A 17,187-nucleotide genomic window follows, 5' to 3' on the forward strand; every position below is an offset into this window, starting at 1 on the left:
TTACAACAAACCCAGTAACATCTGCAACTGTCTCAATGTATGACAGCAATATGTCCAATCTACACATGTGTTTGTGCCTCTGTCCCCAAATGATGTCAGGCTTTGTCCAGATGTCATTGAGGCACAGACGTATTTATTATCATTATTTCTTGACTTCATTCCTGCTACCATCCCAGTGATGTAGTAGACCCACAGACTATCAGGGAAGAGGCCATAGATATGAGTCCTGAGCCTGTACATTCTGAGGTGAACTGTACATGAGAGAGGCCTGTGTATGTCTGGCCATTGTTAACAGACTGTCATGGTTGTGTACACATTTCATGCATACATGTTATTTGGGCTGTGTATGGAGAGGGGTGGATGTAAGTGTTATGGCTCCTTCTTTATCTGACTGTGCATGCTGCTCCATTTTCTGCTGATCTGTTGGCTGTATGTGTTTGTAGGGCCAGACTGAGACATGTCCTGTACCAAGGTCAGGATTCAGACTACACTGAGACTTGGGACTGTATATGTAGGGCTAGTGTGTGGGTGGCAAACAATGATGTATTTGTTCACACAGTCCACATACTCTACTGTTCACTTGACTTACCGGTATGTGACTACGACTGTAGTGATATTGGTTGTGGGTATGCACTTTCATACTGGTGTCTGTTTGTCAGTGCTGTTACATCCCTGTAGTGCCTGATATATTTGCAAATACATGTGTAATTACCCATAGCAGATTTCCTAGTTCAATTATTTGTGCTATTTCACTCAATATATGTTAGAATACACAGGAGGGTGTTAGTACAACAACTGTGTTAGCTTATCTATGCCATTACTTCAGATACAGCCCCATTTTCATGGCTTCCACCCGCCAGTTTGTAAGTCTTGGTCCAGATTCATTGCAGAAAGGGGTTCTGAGCATACCTGTTAACTGGCTGGATTTTTTCAGGATATCCAGGTTTATTGCTCATATTTCTGGTCTGTTTTACAGATTATTATAATTCCTCTGGAAAATCACTGTAATGCTATGACTGTTAGAAAATGAGGACATACATTTCATTTACCTACCTCACATCCATCAGAATATGTATGCTGAAACAAACTGTGTCACTCTGTCAGGAAGAGTACAGGGGGACAATGACCTCTTCCTTTCTGGATGCTAATGCTTAGTATTGAGATGTGCCACATAGAAAGACTTTGTGACCACAGTGGCAATGTGGTGGTCAAGAGACATTGCTGTCAACCTGTGTACCCAGATTTCTTATAACACCTTCTTTGTTCAGGGGACTACCATTGATGTCGTAATTCATGGGAAAAGGGTTTTCTCCATGACATCACATATTCTGACATTGAGCTTAAGGCCATGGCTCTGCCACCAGTCACTGGTCTCAGTGAGGCCTTTCAGTAGGATGCTAACATCAATTGGGTAGTTAATAATAGTTCTCAACTTGCAATTGTCTGCAAACGTTGTCAGCCAGAGTCCCTTCATGTCGGCATGGACTTCAGAGAAGTTGATACCAAACATGAGAGGACCCAGGAAAGAACCATGTGGGATTCCACTTATGACTGCTCAGCAGTCTGACTTGGAGTCAGCTATTTCCACACTGCGAGTTTTATCTGTGACCCAGTTTGCAACCCACCTAGTGATATAGGGGTTGATGCCTAGCTTAGTGAGTGCTTGCATGATTCCTGAGTGGGGAATGTTATCAAATGCTATCAAAGGCTTTAGCCAAATCAGGGTAGGCTGTATGTGCCACCTTGCCTTCATCCACAGCTAAGGTGACTGACTCCAAGAAGTTGACCAGGTTGATTGAGCAGGTATGACCTACCCTTCGCAAATGTAAACTGTGTGGGATCCTGAATCTGCAGATTCCCATATCCCTGTTTATTAGGTGCATGATGAAACATTCCATAGCTTTGCATAATAGACTTGTCAGGCAGTTGGGTTGATATTTCCCAGGGTCTGTAGTCGCACATCATTTGTGGAGCGTGATGATTGTAGCAGTGCACAATTCAGTAGGGACAAAGCCTGAGGTGAGGCTTTGCTTGAACAGGGCACACAGGTGAGGTGCCAGGTCACTCTGTAGTTCATGTAGAACACCGTCAGGGATATTGTCAGGTCCCATAGAAGCTGTATATTTGGACTTGGGCAGTAGTGTTTTAACCTGTGCAGCAGTAATACTGGGTGCCTGGCAGTGTACTGGTATTGTGATTGGTCCTTTGGGGGGGTGAGAGGGGTAAAGTTTGCACTCAATATGTCATCCCGTATATTGGCAATATTTGTTGGCTCAGTCTAGGGGGTATCATTGTCTAGTAGCTCAGAGCAAATCTTGGTATTGCCATGGAGATTCTTTTCATAACTGTATGAGGCCTTGTGGTTGTCTTTACTATGTGCTCCAATTCTAATTTCACAGCTAACTTTTGTAGTATTTGATGAGGGATCTCAACTTTTAATTGAGGCTGATAAGAGTTTTTTTCCACTCTTGGGACTTTACCTTGTTCCATATCAGTTCTCTCCTTCTGTTGTACAGTTTCTTTATGGCCGGGGGCCACCAGATTGGCTTCCTTTTTTTGAAGGTGTGGTTCCTGGTTCTATTGGGTATGGTGGTATCTATGCATTTGTGTACGTGTTCATAGTGCATTGTTGTTTGATTCAGCAGTAATGCAACTAGTCTCCATTTGCATGTCTGCTGTGAGGTTAGCCACCTCTGTTTTTAGGAGGCCATAGTTAACTTTGGAAAGGCTTTTCATGGTGGTTACCTGTATGGGGTGGGGGGTGGGTGGGAGACCTGTGGATTTCCAAAGGTGATTAATTTGTGTTCAGATATAACAGGGGAGGAGTTGACTATTGGTGTACAGCAACAGTTGTCCATGTTAGCAAGGACCAGGTCGATGTGATGGGCATGTGCATCGGTACATGAGTACCTTTCCCAGTTAATGGTGGGGTAGTTGACGTCAACCAGTATGAGAGTGTTAGGTTGGGCACTAATATTCTCCAGGGTGTTTAGGGTCATGGAGTCTTAGTTATGGGACATGTTTGGAGACCTATAGCAGGCTACAACCTGAACCACTGTCTTACCCAATTTTAGCTACACCTGCAGGATCTGTAATGAATAATGTTCATCTACCACTCTGGTGGTGTGTGTAGCCTTCATGAATATGGAAATACTACCACCTTTGGTCCAGGTTCTGCATCCAAAAGGTGTGGAATGAGTTATAGGCTGGTAGTGCAGGGGTGCTTCCTGCTGCCTTTAACAAGGTCTGTTACAGCACAAATATCATTGTTCCCCATTTTAAGGAATACTGCCAGTGAGTGCACTTTCAGATTTAGACTTCTAGGGTGCAGCAAAATGACCCTCAGATTGCATATGTTTGCAGCTGTTATATATTTATGTATATATTTTGTATACACACACACACACATATATATATATATATATATATATATATATATATATATATATATATATATTTATATATACACACACACATATATGTATTCTCTTTTATATATATATATATATATATATATATATATATATATATATATATATATATATATATATATACAGATATGTAGATATAAATTTAGATGTATGTGTGTGTGTGTGTGTGTGTGTGTGTGTGTGTGTGTGTGTGTGTGTCTCTCTCTCTATATATATATATATATATATATATATATATATATATATATATATATATATATTTGTCCACATATATGCATCTCCATACATATATACATGTATATATAGAGAACCTGGCTGATTCTACAGACTCATTTCCCTACTGTTGAATGACTGTACTAACTGATATGTTTGGAAAATCATCACTATATTATAGAGCTCAGATAGTGTAATGGTACATTGCTTTGTTTGCAGTATACAAGGCCCTGGGTCCAAGACGTAGCAAGACTTATTATTTTGTAGCAAGGCAGAACAGTTGCTGCTGGGGAAGAAGGGATAAGGGCAATAATTAAAAGAGGTCCCTAGTTTGGGCCCCTTGACCCCCATTTTGACAGCCTTTGGACAGATTTGTTGCAGTAAGAGGTTCAGAGTGTGGATCTGATGTCCGACTGCAGTATATATATATATATATATATATATATATATATGTATATGTGTGTGTGTGTGTGTGTGCGTGTGTGTGTGTGTGTGTGTGTGTGTATATATATATATATATACATATTCAGATATATGTATATATATATATATATATATATATATATATATATATATATATATATATAAATATATATATATATATATATATTTATTTATGTATGCAGCTCCATACACATATGCAATTATATATATGTACAAAACTTCACTAATGTTAACAAACATTTTCCCTACTGTTGAATGACTATGCTGAATGATCTGCTTGAAAAAAACATCAGACTTCTTTACAGCTCAAATGGCTTAGTGGTAAACTTCTGTGGCTATGGTGTACAGGGTCCTTGGTTCAAGACTTACAAGGAATGATTATTTTGTTGCTGTGAAAAACAAGGGCTGTTGGATACAGAGTGATTAAGGCACTTTTAAGCAATTGTAAGTGGGTTTGCGTGGGTATGTACAGTGGTAAGCAATGCTAACTTCCGGTTAACTATGCTGACAGACAGTTTGCCTTAAAAGTGCTTAACCTGTGTAGGCATCACTTAGCATCATGCAAACAGGCTTAGTTCTGCATACTACTGCTAACTCCTGCTTACCCCTGTGCTAACTTCTTTTAAAGAAATGAAAAAAGGGGTGATAGGAAAGTGGTGAAAAAATGGGCACAAAGAGGGCAAAACAAAATGAAAGATAACTAGGGATGTGCAGGATGGGTGCAGGGAAGGTCCATAGGTGTCCATTTCTTCTACAGCAACAGCTGTGCATATACATTGAATTTGGAGGTATATTTGGACACTCAAACCCCTGAGTGAGGGGTGAGGATAACAATAATGTGTTGTGAAGCCAATTTGACCAGATTACATGTGTCCAGTGGATGTGTGTGCAAAATGGACAGCTATGTATGTAGCGACAATTTTTGGGGGGAACGGATTGCCCTTTTTTAAGGTGAGAGTGGGATGTTGGGGTAGGATAGTAGGTATATTTGGGGAGGTAGTTTGGGTAGGGAGACAGACAAGATAGACAAGACAACATACAGGGGCAGTATATGACACACGTGTGGGGTGTAAACACTTTGGACGGGGAGGTGTGATTGGTAATCGGAAACCCATGAGCCCCCAAATGGATACAGTGGGACTGAGGTCCCGACCCATGAACAGTCACCACTGCAAGTTCATGGACCTGAAGGTGGCTGTGCTGGGGGCTGAGCAATAGGGGCAGGCTAACCCTCTAAATGCACCATGCAGCCCTCAAGCTGGCATAGCAGAGCTTTCAAGTCTCTGTGGAGCTCGCTACACACCAGACCCTGGGCATGGCTTTGGGTGACAGGATTCTGACTGCGCCCATGCCTGGTGGGGGATGAGCCCCATTTCCTTAGGTGGTTCCACCTGAAGGTGGTGCAGGACCAGCAGACAAGGAGGTCCCGGGGTGGGTACCAGATGTGCTGGGTCCTGGTGCCATGGCCAGATGAGGCAGGAGAGGAGGATCGGCTGGGATTGGCTTTTCCAGACGTGCAATGCTGTTGCAGTTTTAGAACATATGTTGGTTAGTAATGGTAAACACATTCCAGGATTAGTTATGGCAGCATGCATGAGTATTCCCATTAACCCAAAACAACAGATTTGGAACATTTGCATTGCAAACAGAACACATGCATATATTGAACCACAGTGGGCATTACACCGGCATGCAGATTACATTGATAGCAACAGGCCACCAATGATAGTATTTGAAGAGGGAACATTCACTGGAATACATTTCAACGTTTGTAGAATAATAGGACACATGTCCCAACTGTAGGTTTGGTGGAAAACATACACATTCATTTATGTGTTTAGACTATTGGTGAAGATAAGGTGGGGAGAGAGAGAGAGAGATGTCAATTAACAAATATAGATTCTTGCAGTGGTCAGAGCTTTAATGATCATTGATCTAATCATTACTCTACAGGTATTATTACAGCAACCTATGACCTTGGGTTGGGCAGTGGTATGTTTGTACACAGTGTATAATTGCAGCCTTCTTATTGCTACTTTATACTTTCTCTTACCTGGAAGACCTGTGGAGATAATTTTTGTTAACACTACTTGACTGTTTCTATCCAGATTCACATAGTCAGGGTTACATATGTGCACTCATAGTGTGTGTGTGTGTGTGTGTGTGTGTATGTGTGTGTGTGTGTGTGTGTGTGTGTGTGTGTGTGTGTGTGTGTGTGTGTGTGTGTGTGTGTGTGTGTGTGTGTGTGTGCTACTACCATACTCTGCCTTGATTTCTATCAGTCACCCTGGTTGTAGGCAGCAGAGACCAATAGCTGTGGCAGCATGACACTTTTGAACATTTCTTGGGGGAGACCACTTGGTGTATGTACTTATCTTGCTGTCATTTGCAGCCTTGAGGTTGGACCTGGGATAGCACTGTTGAGCAAAAGCTAGACGTAAAACCAAGCAACCTACCAAACATGAATTGAGAATTGCTACGCTTAATGTAGGTTCACTGATAGGATGCAGCTTGGAAGTGAATGACATGATGATACGGAGGAGGCTGGACATCCTATGTATCCAGGAGATGAGATGGAAGGGCAGTGCAGCAAAGCCACTTGGCTTGGGATCCAGGGACTACTACTCAGGTGGAGGGCAGGCTAGAAATGTTGTAGGAATTGTGGTGAGAGAGAGGCTTCAGAAGGCAGTAAGGGATATCATCAGCATTAATGACAGACTCAAGGCATTCAGACTCCAATGTAATGATAGGGCAGTATTCATAATCTCAGACTATGCCCCACAGCAGGGGTGTGATAGTAAGGAAAAGAGTGCATCCAGACAGCAGTTGCAGGCCTTACTAAATAAAGCATGACAACATGAATTGGTGTTGATAATGGGTGATTTGAATGCACATATCGGGACAGACAGAACGGGATATGAGGACTGCCTGGGTCCACATGGGTGGGGCAACAGGAATAAAGAAGGAGAAGTCATTCCAGACTTCTTTCTGGCAAATGGCTTGATAGTAGCCAACACATGGTTCAGAAAGAGAGACAGTCACAAGATCACATACAAGAGTAGTCAACATGCAACTCAGGTAGACTTCCTCCTAGGAAGGAAAAGGCACTGGGGCAGAATCCATGATTGGAAAGTCATCCCCAGTGAAACAGTCGGCCCACAGCACAAACCACTAGTTGCCACAATCAGCTGCAAGCAACGATCAGAGAAGGCTCTAAGGTCAACAGAGCCCAGGCTGAAGACCTGGAAGTGGACTGGAGAGAAAGTACAACAGTTCAAGGAATTACTCAGGGCTATAGCACACCAAGAAGAGGAGGAAATAGGTGTAATTGAAGAAGAATGGCAGCACCTAAAAACAGCATGTGTTAGGACTACAGAAAAGATATGTGGCTGAGCCACATATGGAAATAAGGTACATAAGGAAAGCTGGTGGTAGAATGCAGTAGTCCAGAAAGTCATCAAAAGAAAAAAGAAGTGCAGGAAGAAGTGGGAGACAGAAAAGACTGACCAGGCTAGGAAGGACTACTGGTTGGCTAACAAAGAAGCTAAGATAGAAGTTGCAATAGCAAATAATAGGGCATCAGAGGCACTCTACCAACTTCTGAAAAGTGACTCAGTAAGAGGCACAAAGAAACTATATCAGGCTGCAAGGCAAAGACAGAAAGATAAAGAAGACAGACACCCTTCATAAGGGATGCCAGCAACAACCTGCTCACCAGTCCACAGGACATCAAAGGCAGATGGAAGGAGTATTTCCAGCAGCTTCTGAATGAAGAAAACCCCACAGAAGCTGTACTGACCCAGAAACAGCCTACGATGAGAGAAGAAGAGGAGCCCACCCTAGAAGAAGTAAGAACAGCACTAAGGACGATGAAGTCAGGGAAAGCAGCAGGCTCAGATGAGGTCACAGCAGATATGATAAAGATGCTGGGTGAGATGGGGTGAAATGGCTCCTGAGGGTACTAATATCAGCTTAGAGAGGAAGGCGTATCCCAGATGACTGGAGAATAAGCATACTCATGCCAGTGTACAAGAACAAAGGGGACATCCAGAACTGTGGGCAGTGCAGAGGCATCAAACTCCTATCATATTGCATGAAAGTTCTGGAGAGGGTGATTGATAAACGGATACACAGAGTAGCAGAATGTAAGATGGGAGATGAGCAGTTTGGATTCAGATCAGGATGCAGCACAACTGACCCGATGTTTGCATTGAGAAAGATACTTGAGAAGAAGCTAGAGATAAGGAGACAGCCCAACTGGGCATTCCTAGATTTGAGGAAAGCATATGACAAGGTCCCAAGAAAGCTAATCTGGGCAGTACTGCAGTGGTTTGAAGTCCCAGAAACATTGGCATAATTAGTGCAGACTATGTACAAGGACCCAATGACTCAAGTACTGACGGTGTTCGGCCTCACATAGGGGTTCCCAGTGGGTGTGGGTGTACATCAGGGTTCAGCTCTGAGCCCACTGCTGTTCATACTGGTGATGGACTACATTATCAAATAGGTTGGAGGGGACAGACCAACAAAGCTGCTGTATGCAGATGATGTGGCAGTACAGGCAGACTCTGAGTGAGAACTTCAGCAAAGGATAGGAGAATGGAATGCAAATCTGAAGGTACATGGGATGAAACTAAGCACAGATAAGATGGTGGTAATGGTAGCAAATTGGGGAAATCAGAAGAAGCTGAGACTAGAGATAGAAGGGAAGATAGTGGAACAGGTAAACAGCTTCAAGTATTTGGGAGGAGTTGTTGAGGAGAATGGTAGCCTGAATGAAGAGGTCAAAGCTAGAATCAGTGGGGCTGCAGCCAACTGGCATAGAGTATCAGGTGTAGTCTATGACAGAAGAATGCCAAGGAAGCTGAAAAGTGATGTGTACGAGACAGTGGTGTGACCAGTGCTACTGTATGGTGCAGAAACCTGGGCAGTAAAGGCAGAATAGTTGAAGACACTAGAGGTGATGGAAATGAAGTGCCTGAGAAAGGTGGTAGGATGCACACTGTGAGACAGACGAAGAAATGACGATATAAGAGCAGAAGCCAAAGTAGCTTTAATTGCAGAAAAGATCAAAGAGAACAGACTACGTTGGTTTGGACACATGTGTAGAAAAGCAGAAGACAACCTGGTGAGGAAGATTTGGGACAGACAGGAAGAAGGTAAGAGGAAGCGAGGACATCCAGCAAAGAGGTGGATGGATTGTGTAAAAGAAAATATGCAACAGTCAGGCATAAGAGTTGAAGAAGGCAGAAGTGTGGCACTGAATTGTGAGAGTTGGTGACAGTTAACACAATACCCCGACCCCATGTAGAAAAATGGGAAAAAGGGGGCTGATGATGATTGGACCATGGGTGTTGGACAGAGTATAATTACAGCCTTCTATTAGTTACTTTGTACCTTCTCTTACCTGGAAGACCTGTGGAGGGAATTTTTGTTAACATTACCTGACTCAGTCAGTGTTATATATGTGCACTCATAGTGTGTGTGTGTGTGTGTGTGTGTGTGTGTGTGTGTGTGTGTGTGTGTGTGTGTGTGTGTGTGTGTGTGTGTGTGTGTGTGTGTGTGTGTGTGTGTGTGTGTGTGTGTGTGTGTGTGTGTGTGTGTGTGTGTGTGTGTGTGTGTGAGTGTGTGCATGTGTGTGTGTGTGTGCTACTGCCATACTCTGCCTTGATTTCTATTAGTCACCCTGGTTGTAGGCAGCAGGGACCAGTAGCTGTGACAGCATGACACTTTTGAACATTTCTTGGGGGAGACCACTTGATGTATGTACTTATCTTGCTGTCATTTGCAGCCTTGGGTTTGGACCATGGTTGTTGGACACAGTATAACTACAGCCTTCTTATAGCTACTTTATACCTTCTCTTACCTAGAAGACCTGTAGAGGGATTTTTTTAACACTACCTGACTGTTTCTACCCATATTCACATAGTCAGGGTTACATATGTGCACTCATACTGTGTGTTTGTGTGTGTGTGTGTGTGTGTGTGTGTGTGTGTGTGTGTGTGTGTGCTACTGCCATACTCTGCCTTTATTTCTATCAGTCACCCTGGTTGTAGGCAGCAGAGACCAGTAGCTGTGACAGCATGACACTTTTGAACATTTCTTGGGGGAGACCACTTGGCCTGTGTACTTATCTTGCTGTCATTTGCAGCCTTGGGGATGGACCATGGGTGTTGGACACAGTATAACTACAGCCTTCTTACAGCTACTTTATACCTTCTCTTACCTGAAAGACCTGTGGAGGAAATTTATGTTAACACTACCTGACTGTTTCTACACATATTCACAAATTCCTAGTTGAAATTATGCATAGAGCTTACTACCACTCCGTAAAAATACAAAAAGTTTATGTTTCATCAGAATATGCTATTGAGAAACTGCTGTCTCTTCCTTGAATGTTTTCTGTCTCATTCTCTCTTGGTTGTACAATCAGACCTTGTAATTACAACATTCTTATACATACATTCCTATACATACCTTTTGACATAGCACAGTGTGGAAAACATTGGTTAACAGAACAGTACTATTCAGATATCAGATCTTGGTGCATGAAACATTTCATATCAGTTAATCTCATTTCTTACAGAGGCACTAACTTTGTCAGATGAGACTTGATTGTTTAATTCTTTCAGAGCTATAGTTGCTGTGCATAACCTGTACACATTTCAAGTCATACAATGCCAGAGTAAACACAACGAGTCCAGGTTTCTGAATTTTATTGACAGCCAGTTACAGTTTTATTTATATATAACCTATATGAGACTATTACTGTAATATTGTCTGGTTTATTCAGTAGAAACCATACCCATTTGTAATACTTCCAGGTGGCATTTTACTCCTTTATATTTATTTTGTATGAATACTACAAGCCAGATTGTTACTCACCAGCCTGGTGATGCAGCCTTTGCAACCTGCTTGCATGGGTTTTCTGGTTCACAGCCTGTTCAGCTGGAGCTGTAAAGAAGATAGAGAAACATTTATGCATACCTATCCATCATGTACACAGGCTGGACTTTGTTAAATAGTTATTGATATGAATACTTACATGTGCCTGGCACATCACCCTCTGCTGTGCTTCATGGACCCACTGGGCCAAAAGCTCCCTCTTCCTCCGCTTCAAGTCGGCATAGTGGTGCCGGACATGCTTACCAGTCCAAGGGATGCAAGTGGCACTGGTGAGATCATAGGCGAGACTTTTCCAGACCTCCGCTTTGTATTGGGAGCCCTGGCACTGGTCCTGGTCCTGCAGCAGTCTCACATCATGGTTTTTAGCAAGGAGTCCTACCATGACCTTGGACTCCTGTATGCCCCAGCGCTGCATCTGAAAGTGCATACCATCTACAACACCAGCCATACTGCCTACTGTGGGGAGCTACAACTGGTTATGAGCTGTATTCCCATCTGCAAGGTTTAAATATGGCCAATTTCCCACCCTTTGCTGTGATTGTATGGTTTTGAAGATGCTGAACTAAGCTAAGTTATGGGCAAACCTGCTTAGCTAAGGTTGGCAGTGCTTAAAGGGTCAGGTTCAGCACTGCTTACGAATGCGCAAATCCACTTAGCTGGGCTACTCATTGCTTACCATTCATATTTAAGCATAGCTGTGCAATGCTTAGCATTGTTTATGTTTTATTTTATAGACTATTAGCTGTATGGGATTGATTCATCATTCCTGACATATTATAATTTTGTTTACCTTCCCTGACATCCTCCTATGTGCTTTCATTACATTTATTCTTGTGTGACTATACTGTATGGGGCACTTGTGTTTATATGAGGGTTTCACAACTTTATTACACTGACGCCTCACATCTGGACTTATTACACTACTCTGGTTAACAAATATATGTTATTTACTACGTAATTATTTAAAAACAATGATGTACTGCTTTCATATGTAAAATGCAAATTGGTTTAGGTGGGGATTGAACTATGAACAACTACTTACAAAGCGAATGATCTAACCACTTCACTATTTCTGCATTGCTACTTTTTGTAGTTTATTCCTATTCAGCTTCTTGTGATGTGTAAGCTAGGCTGAGCAGAGCTGTATGATGCACACACCAGCTCAGCTACGATTAAACTTTATTGTAGACTGAAAAAAATTTAACTGTTGTGTTTTATTTTTTGTAATGTAGGGGTATACACATTGATTTCTGCAATGTTATCTGTGGGGGGCTGTGCTTTTCAAATGGTGATGACATGACAGGCTTTGCATTTGAGAGGTATCCTCCACGGACACTAACAGTGTCCGCCATACCTCTCAACTGTACAGATTTTCACAGAATGTCTAGATTTTTGCCTTATATTTTTGTTTCATTTTTCATACAATTGTGGCTTTCTGGCAGATTAGTGGCAAAGCATTAAAGACTGCAGTTAGTATATAATGACAGACATTTGAGTTTTACACTTCATACCCTTTGGGAAATTCATGCTATGCAAAGCCTGCCATTCTATCGACCTTATAAGTTTGTGAGAGGACTATCTCACATTTGTCCCTGTTTGTCCCTTGTTTTTTATGATTGTGTCCAGATTTCTTGTGAGGTTTAGAGGTAGTGGTGTCCACGGACACTCTTGCTACTTTTACATTGGTGTACAGCAATTATGGAGTGCAGGGAGCATGTGTCTTGTGAGAGCACTGCTCTCAGACACACCTACTGTGCTGTACTCAGAACCATGTCATTATTAGAGCATGGCAGCATGCCTTTATGAATATGCATGGCACTCAGCCATGCTGCATGGGAATGGTCCCCTTCCATGCAAGAATAAGCAATTCTTGTATGGAAGTTTGCTGAATCCTGGGTATGTCTTCTCTGCAAAGGCTCCTCGCCCATGTGAAGCAGAATTCCTCCATAACTCAATTCAAGTGTAATGTGAACAGTTGGATGGCAAACAGGAAATTCATCCCTGGTTTGGCACCTATGTCTAATGGGCAAGCATAGCCTGTAAGTAGTTCACCTCCCAGGCCCCTGCTTGCAAATGTTTCCTCTCCCACACCCCTGCTTACACTTATCGATGGTACAAGAACTTGTCAGAGATTTGTGATGCATGACTAAAGGCCCTAGTGGAAATTAGCATAGTACACATCTATGAATCTATGAAACTATGAGTTAGGAATAACATATTTTCTAGAACAGACACACAATTTCAATAATAAGTGACCTAGATGAGATTATACTGGATTGCTAAGGAAGGAAACGGGCAGAAGAAAGATTTTTTTATAATATTCCTGGAACTAAGATGTAAAAATAGGCAAGCATCTGCACTGATACATAGTAATGTGACTGAGAAGTTAGAGTGATGTGGCCCAGTGTTGAGTCTGTATACTCACTAGTGAATTACCTACTTTTTTATTATTTTGTAGTAGCATTTTAAAGTTTGATTGGTGAACTATGAGCATAACTTATTTCAAGGAGTGAACTTCATGCCATACACACTTTGAAGTTTCTGCTTTGGTTTGTTTTTGACTCAATATAGGTTGCATACTGGAATTTCTGAGACTTTGAGGGATACCATGGATTTTTCTTTTTGAGATTTCTCTTTTAATGCCCTGTTAATGTTTTTTTTTTTTTTTTTTTTTTTTTTTTGGATGAGCTTTTGTTATGGTGAGAAAAAAGATAGTAAATATATATCTCTCCAGCTGGACAATTTATTTTTAAGGGACAGCTTTTTGAGAAAGCAGGTCCCCAAGGGTCTTCGTATGGACAAGTTCTCTAATGGTTTAGATTCATCTTCCAAGCTATTTAATGAATTAATAGATTTAATTCAAGAAGACTGATTTTGAACTTATGAATATTATAATATAGTATAAAGTACATGAAATAGAAACAATGTCTGTTGAGATTAAAGGCTTGGATGAGAGGATAAAAACTCATTTGTTTTTTGTAACAACAAAATTTTAACATAGTAGTATTATTCTATGGGTGGATGAAAAGGAGGAAACAATTATAAAAAGGTAGAAGAAAAATGCTAGGGATATGCAGGACTATACTCAAGGCAAAGCATTTCCTGCATCCACATTGTTTAAATCTAAAGATTCTAAAACTGACCTCCTATCACATGGGAGTCATGAGTTATGCTGATTTTTTAGAAAACCCTACATTGAGGAGGTCTGAGAGATTGGTGGCTCACAAGATGAAACAGGATTGGAATTCTAATGTAATATAAATCAATTACTCTAGCAGTCCAAAGAGATTCTGCAGAATGAGAGGAAGTGTCAGGTCACACTGCAGATAGTGGCTCAACAACAGGACTTTTTTTTTTTTAACAAGAAACATCGTTATTAAATTATCACATATGACATAGGCCATTTTGCATTTATATAAATGGAAATAAACCATAGTGACACAATCTCAGTTGCAAAAATTATACATTCCAAACCGTGCTGACAAGTTATTTTGAGAAAGATAGTTTTAAACTATTTGATTGCACCAATGTTTCTATAACAGATGCAAATTTTGGATTATTTCAAAAAAGTTTCTCATTTGTGCTTTTTATTAAAATGATCATATTTGGCATCATTAAGTAGTTGAATCTGTTTATAAGGAAATCAAACTTAAACTTGTCTGTTTCCAGTACTAATGGAAATGAGCCAGTGAACAGTGTAGGAGGATTTTCAGGCCTCACAACATTTATTTGAATTTTTTTTGCTAAAACATGTAAAGTTGACCTTTGTTCTGCTTCTGAGATGTTTGAAAAGAAGATTTTCAGTTTGAACTTTGTTGTTAAAGAATTTAGGTCATGATAACAATGTGTATATAATGAATCCTGACAAAGGCGGGGGAGGGATGAAGTTGTATTAAGAGATAATAGCTACAATTTTTAGCATTTAAGTTTTTAGTATCCAAGAATGAGAGATGTGTGGCAAGTAGCCATTTGTATTCTTTTATTGATAATTTACATCATGATCACATAACTGATGACTAGCTTTTTAAATTGCTATGAGTATCCCATCTGGTGATTCCAGCAATATTTGGGATACCCAAAGTCCATAAAGATCAAGCTGATCCTTCTTTGAGATCAGTAGTGTCTTCAGCTAGATCCAAGATGGAACCTTTTGAGATATTTATTGATGAGAACTTGAAGCATTTCTTTGATGATAAAAAACATACCTTGAAAGATTTGTGGCATCTACTGAGCATTTTAGGAAAAGTTGCTTTTGATTTTGATGTGATCATTGTTACTGAATGTGTGACTGACCCTTTTTCTTCTGTACCACATTGTGCTAGGTTGCAATGGTTTACAGAAGCTATTGCTTGTCAGACCACTATCAACAATCTTAAAGTTAGATTGTTGTCTGATTTTATGGACTTGATTTTGCATAACAATTTGTTATTTTTATTATGAATATTTTAAAAGAAAAGACTGGTGTAGTGATAGGTGCTACTTGTACCCCGCTGTATGCTAACATTGCCATGTACATGTTGGAAATGAAATTTTTATTCAGCTCCAATTTTTTTCCTAATATTCTTGTATATTTTAGGATAATGGATGACATTCCTTTTTTTGTGAGCTGGAAAAACAGAATTGCTAGATGAATTTTGGAATTATATTAATAATAATACTTGTGCATTTTTAAAGTTTATGTATTCCAGAGATCATGATAGTATTAATTATCTAGATATGACTAGCTATAAATATTATGAGTTGAAGTGCTGTGAATCTCTCATCTATCATAAACCCAGATGTGATAATGCAAGGTATTGCCATCTGTGCCAAAGAGAATAGGGCAGTGCATGTGTAACATAAGCCAACATGGCTAGCTGGAGTTTTGTGTCATTTGACTGTCACACTGATCTGTTCAGATGCTTGTGTTAAAAATGTATCAACAGTACTATTATAATTGATTAAATGTATATTTTTAAACAAAGAATTCTGGAAGGGAAGAGTAGAAGTTTTTGAAATTGTTCTAGAGCTTTCAGATGTGTATCGTAGCAGAGTCAGGCGATCAAATGTGATGTAATTCTATAACCAGTACTGAGTGGAAGGAACTCTCACAGCGGTTTGTTTTGTTTTCTTTGGAACCTGATATAAACATATATGACAGTTATCAGTTAGTTTAGCTCAGTCGGTTAGAAGTTCATCACCTTGCCTTGTGGAAGTAAGCATCTCAGCATCCTAGCTTGCCTTACTGTATTAATTATGTTAGCTAGGGAACAGTTATTCTTTAGACAGTCAGGAAATGCAGTGAGATTAGTTAAGTATTGTTTTTCTGTAGCTGTATGAATCTGTCTAATTGTGTTATTTTCATTTGTCTTGTGTTTGAAACTCTGGTGTTTATTGTACTTAGATATTTAGTATTCTCATGTTTTCTATTTTATTATTTATTATTAAATACTTTTATACCTTTCATTGTGACTGGTCTTTTAGAGAATGCTTTTAACATTTTGAGAGTACTTGTGCTTATTTTAGTGATGCCTTGGACACTCCGAAAAACTTTGCTGCTTTGGTAACACTCTCCATTTATATTAGTATTGTTTTACTCAGTATAATTGGATACCCTTCTAAGAGCCTTAGAGTGGTTAACCGGTGGCAGCTTGGTTACCCTATAGTCTGGGCAGAAGGGGTACAGCTAGTAAATCTGTGCCAGCCTTTCCCAGTTGTGTGTGTGTGTGTGTGTGTGTGTGTGTGTGTGTGGAAATCAAATACCCACAGAACTGGGACACAGTGGTCCAAAGTGAGTCTTGTTTGGGATCTAGAGAGATAGAGAGTCCATTCCCAGGTCTGGATCATGTTCCCTGTATGCTCTTGGGGAAAATTGTGCTTGGTGCAGACAGCTAAATCTTAAAATAGTATGTAAATACATCCCTATTTTTAGTGATTGTCTCTCACATCAGTATTGAGGATTGAGGCTCCTTGATTACTGGCCCAAGGTAGAGAGGCCATCGCACCACTTTCTGCAATTCTTATTTGGATTTTTTTGTCACTATCCTTATAAGTAGAAGTATGGATTGGTGAAAGGTCAAACTGTATGATATTTATGGATGATCTCCTGTGAAACTCATTTTCACAATGAGGTGCAACATCTTTTTGAAATGTTTATGGCTAGGGGTTATCCACCCTTATTGGTGATGACTACCAGAGTGGATATTGTGTCCAG

Source organism: Protopterus annectens, chromosome 4.part0, assembly GCF_019279795.1.
Source record: "Protopterus annectens isolate FY-2018-M chromosome 4.part0, PAN1.0, whole genome shotgun sequence".
Classification (NCBI taxonomy): domain Eukaryota; kingdom Metazoa; phylum Chordata; order Ceratodontiformes; family Protopteridae; genus Protopterus; species Protopterus annectens.